Source organism: Oryzias melastigma, linkage group LG11, assembly GCF_002922805.2.
Source record: "Oryzias melastigma strain HK-1 linkage group LG11, ASM292280v2, whole genome shotgun sequence".
Lineage (NCBI taxonomy): Eukaryota > Metazoa > Chordata > Actinopteri > Beloniformes > Adrianichthyidae > Oryzias > Oryzias melastigma.
The window spans coordinates 11073489-11079091 of NC_050522.1; the positions used below are offsets into that span (position 1 = coordinate 11073489).

At 38.1% G+C, this 5603-nt stretch overlaps 1 protein-coding gene across 1 annotated transcript in view; it reads left to right on the top strand.

The window, feature by feature from the left end:
- csmd3b (CUB and Sushi multiple domains 3b) overlaps positions 1–5603 on the top strand; it is a gene marked incomplete in the record, with an annotated part of 423353 nt that overhangs the window by 102000 nt on the left and 315750 nt on the right.

The following is a 5603-nucleotide window of genomic DNA, read 5'->3' on the forward strand; positions in this document are numbered from 1 at the left end:
GGAATAGACTCTTGACTGTATGCTATAAAAATGAATGCAGCAATCAACAAAGTGCTCTATTGACACAGCTTAGTCGTTGGACTTTTAAACCAAATGTAAATCCTGTGGTTATGATTGGCTTTATTCCAGCCTTTTAACTTTATGGTTTCAGGTTAACCATCTTTATTTAAACAATATACAACGCTAAAACTGGTTTTCAAATCTCTTCAGTTTTTTATTTTGTATAAAAAAAAATCCAACTGGTAAACCTGTTGTATTGGTGCTCTAGAGGGCTGAACTAAGTGGAAGCATACAGTTCTGGAACCTAATATGGAGGACAATGGAAACACTTTTGCAGGTCAGCTAGGCAACAACTGGGTTTTAAGTTGTGTGCATCATTAACTTCTCTGAAACCAGTGGAGGAAAGACATTGTTGGTGTTACTGGCTCCATCTAAATCAGGAGAAGGACCAGATTTTAGAGCTGATTAAGCAACAGTCTATCTCCCCTCATATATAGACGTATGGTTTGGGCCCCTTCCACGACACTTTTTAACATTTTTGGTCTCCTCAACTCGTCATTTTTGACATGCTGGCTGTTCCCATTAAATGAGGGGTCCCCAATCTCCAGGCCGCGAACCGATACCAGTTCTAGGGCCACTTTGTACCGGACCACGGACACTAATTGGGGTCCCCCACCCTCAGGACGTGGACCAATACCACACCCGGTACCGTGTCCCGAGGGTTGGGGACCCATGATTTATTGGAAAAGCCAGCACATCAAAGAAAACCATGAGTTGGGGACACCAAAAGCGTCAAAAAGTGACGTGGAGGGGGCCCAAACCATATGCCCGGATGTGACAGGTTGGGAGTGAGAATGCCTAGGATGAAGGCCACTACTTTTTAGCATTTTCATCAAGCCAGTTCTGACATTACTTCACCCTTTCTCATGGACAATCACAATTGTGAGTAGAGGACAATGTCGTCAGTCCCAACAAAAGCCATTTTGAGAAGAGCGAGGTTGTCAAAGGGGGTGCCCTTTCGGACACAGAATACCATCTATCTTAGCTTTTTTAAGTAACAGATGGTTGTCCAAGGCTTTTATTAGGAACCGCATCAGGGACTGTGGAATAATAGTTTACTTAAGCACACAACAAATGAAAAAATAAAACAAAAACAGAGGAAGAGCCTCAGCAGAGCAGAGAGGAGCCAGAATGAGAATGAATTGGTTTCAGCTATGGCTATTTGCTCTGGGTCTGTGGGCAGCATAGAGATGGCAACAGATGTGGACAGTGAAAATTAAATTCCAAATCAAAAAGTCAAGTGAGCTTAAAGATTTAGTAGCAGCACCCGGGAGGAACTTGTTCTGCAAACTCATACATAGAAACTAGGACATAGTTTGCTCCAGAGTTTTTACCTTTTGGGTTTTATTCAAAACCTTACAATGGAACATAAAAAAACAACAAATAATTGAAAAATTCTAGTCAGATAAATACAACTTTAATACAGGTGTTTTAATACTTTACAGATTTACAATTACTGTTGAAAATGTGTATCTGCCTATCAAGGAGTATAAATATCCCTACAAAAAACTGACCTCAAAAAAGTAAATAAGGGGTTTGGAGGAATTCCATCCAAGCACTTGAGGTGGAGATGTGCTGCATGGTAAAAAGAAATGTTCTGGTTCTGTGGTCAGGTTAATAATTTAGCCTCTGCAGTACACCATGCGCACAGACAGAATTTCTTCTTTCCAGTTTGATGATGTTGCTTTTTGGGACACCCTCCATAGCCAAACCAGAGTTTAGATGATCTAAAAACTTTTGATGGAAATATCTTGTAAATCAGGATGTGTCCATGAAATAGAAGTTTCCTTTCGATTTGTAAAACTATGCTGAAAGGAAACAGAATAGGAAGATGGATGCTATTTACTGGCTCAATTTAATGTTATTCTGGGTCTAAGGTAGGTTTCTCCAAAACATTATAGGCCTACTTGTCTTAAGCTCCTTTTACAACAGTTACTAAACGTGTTAACTCATGTCTACAGCTTCAATATCCATGCGTTTGATGCAGAAGTGGTTTATCTGGAATTCAGGCTTATGGCAATTTATTCCACTGTAGTTGGTTATTTATCAGCTTTGGGCCAGACAGCACAGAGCAAGCACAACAACTGAGACCAGAGAGTTATAATTACTGGTAATTATTGTCCGACTCATTCTCCAGGATACCGTGTAATGGCATCCCTTTATGATAGCAAAGCTTAGAGTCTTTCCTATCGGGAGGCGGCCCTCAGCCATACTGGCAACAACTGCTACCACTTTCCATTTAAAGATATGTAATTGGGATATGCTGTTATACTTAATGAAATGTTACTAAACAATTGTCAATTCTATTTTGTAGATATAAAAAGAAAACATTTGTGGTCTTTCTGTAATTTTTCGACATCATAATATGAGGGTACAAGTATCTCCAGTGGCTAACATGAAGATTGATTTCGTCCTTTGACAAAGACAGAGTTTTTGCTCCAGTGTTGACAATGTTTAGATTTTCTTCAACTCTTCAACCGTTTTCAAAATTAACACGATTCCACTGAATTCTGCAGCTTCCCTCTGATATGCAACACTTTGAACTTGAAAACGTTCAAACCAGGCTCGGAAAGTTTAAGTCACCATTTCCAATAAAAAGTATGTAAACGCGAATACGTATTTGTGCGTTTTGGGCTTTTGCGGTAAAAAAACGTTTGCATTCATATGTCGCTATGCAAGCTTTTAAGTCAGTTTTTGGGTTCCACAAGCATTGGGCTAGTAGATCTCTGACCAATAAAGTACTTAAATTTGGAGCCCAGTGCAAGATTCACAAGATTTGCACAGTTTCAAAATTTTGCACCAAACCTCTCCCAACTGTGAGTACACACGCTAGCAGGCTCGGCCCTGGGCTGCATGGCGCTCTTGGCAAAAACTAAATTTGGCGCCCCCTACAGGGTCGAAACTCGAATGTTTCAGCTGGGGCTCTAATTGATTAACCCTTGGTTTGAAAGCAAATGCGCTGACTGCACAACTGATCAGCCAATAATCAATAGGAAAGTAGGGGCCCTTTTAGATGTAAAGGTGTTGAAAAGAAAAAAAAAAAACCAATAGATTGCCAGTTAAATTTCTCTTTTTCTACCAAAGTACAGGGGGTAGTGAATTTCCAACCAATTTTATGTACGTAAAACGGATAAACCTCTGCTTTTAGCCTGTGTTTCCTCCTATTCCTTTTTTCCTTCTGAAAGTTTTAAAGAAGCACTAACAGCGGCAACACCACACATCCCTCTCCTCTCTCCAACTCAGCATTGACAGGAGCAACAGCAAGGGAGAGTTATTGATTATATCAAACTTTTGAGTTAGTTTATTTACATTTTTAAATAATTTCTTTTTTATATATACATGAAATGAGTGGTGCATCACACTGCTTTACAAACAAAAGAAAAAGGAAAAAAAGAAAAAAAAAAACTCCAACAGATGGCGCCCTAGGCGGCCGCCTAGGTCACATGTAGAGCTAGCTTTTGTGAACATGAGCAAAGCTCAAAAAGCTAATCTTAATGGCATCTATTGGTTTAGGACAAAGGTATGTATGAGCTATAGAATAAACACAGCTTCTGTTCCTAACTCTTTATTTTTTGTATCAAGTGTGTGTAAATACTGTTTATACAGCTCTAGAAGGCAACATTTGTTGTTGTTAATTAATTTATCGCTGGATACAAAGTGGATCTAAGTTAGAAAAAGATGAGAGACATTATCTTGATACTTAGTGGAGTGAAGAAAAGCAATCCGTGCATCATGTGGAGCGGACCATGGTTTATTGGCTTAACTTGCATATTTTCGAATCACTCAGCTACACTAATCAACCTTTTCAAACAATCGGGTGGTTTTTAGTGCTCAAATAGCCGTGCAGACTTAATTAAAGGGGGAGCAATGGAGTTGAATAGACTAAAACAGACTGACCATGAGATTTCAGCACTTGTCTTGCAATTATTGTTTCTTCTGGCAAAGTGGAAGTCGAGTTTGGACAGACAGATGCAGAAAGAAAATGCAAATGCATTTCAAGTTAATTAGGAAAATGGGAATTTTTTTAAAAGATGTTTTTCGAAGGAGTGTATTCACATCTACTCACAAGCATGTGTCCGACGTATGTGTGCATGTTGGTGAAGAAGATTTATGGTCTGCAATCACCCCACTAGTTAAGCTAAATTACCTCTTCTGTCTCATTTTCTCTCTTTCTTTGTCTCAGCTTTTCACATTCAGTCTTTCTCTTTGCTTCCCTCACATGCACACACACACACACACACACACACAGAAAAACATATGAGCACGTCAATACAGTAACAAGGCAAAATGATGATTAAAAGGTCAGACCCATTAACAAGAAAATGATAATTACGGATACCATGATTAAAATGGGCCGTGCATTTACACAGAATTGTTCATGCCCACACAATCACACAAGCCAGTTCCTTAATTTCTCTTGTCTCATCGGTGCTGGTTAGAGGCCTGTGTTTCGTTGAGATTGTATTGTTCTCAATTACTTTCCTGAACTCTCAGAAGAATATATTTTTTTTTTAGATGTGCATTAGGTTTGTCTCTAGACTTATGATAAATATTAAAGCTTTATATTACCTTGATTAATATTTAAACATATTTTTTTCCCAGTCATAGACTGTACGAGTAAGCCACCCTCGATTACAGAATAAAGTAGAGTCACAGTTTCTTTCTAAAGTAGCAGTTGGCCAGACATTAATAATGTATTGACTACGCATAGTTTTAAATTGTGTTTTAAAAATAAGGTTTTTGTTTTATCAGCTTCATTGTGTTGATGTACTATATTGTACTATCTTTTTTTTTTTATTTTAGCTGACATTAACACTTTAACACCAACAAATACTCTTTAATCGTCCATGTAATTAACAAAAATTATTTGACATATCACATTGTATTCAACGTGTGTAATACTTAAATAACCTAAATTACTGCAAATCGATACAAAGCTACATTTCTCCATCACAAAATCAGCTACTTTACACCAATTGCATTGATACTTCTCTGCTGTAAAGTGTTGCATATCAGTGCAAAGCTGCTTTTCTTCACTTCAGAATCCACTGGAATTGCGTTAATTGCATAAAAGGTTGAAGAGTTACAGTATTTCAAAGTAAGTAAATACTGGAGCTAAAACTCCTGATGGCAAAAAAAATCCAAATTTCATATGAATTTTATGTTGTCTAATTGACTCCTTTTCAACGTCAGGATGTGAACTGGAATGCATTGCAAACAATCTTTAGACGAACAAAATTGTGAAAGGTTGTTCTTCCTGAGTTCTTTAGATCGTGTCAGTCGCAGGAAGTATCCAGCGGTTCCAGTAATATCCGATAGACAAGATTTCTACCCAAGAATCTCAGGGCGGTTGACAGTCAGAGAAAAGAACAAAACCTACAAGTTCCTGATGAGAAAATGACCCATTATCCAGGACAAAACCAAAAACTCTGTTCCAACTCCAAACTCAATACATGAACAATTCTCAACTCCACACGGCCAAAAGATCCAATAATGGTGCAGCTAAGGAAGAAACACAAATTTAAAGTTAAAAGGGAGCAAGG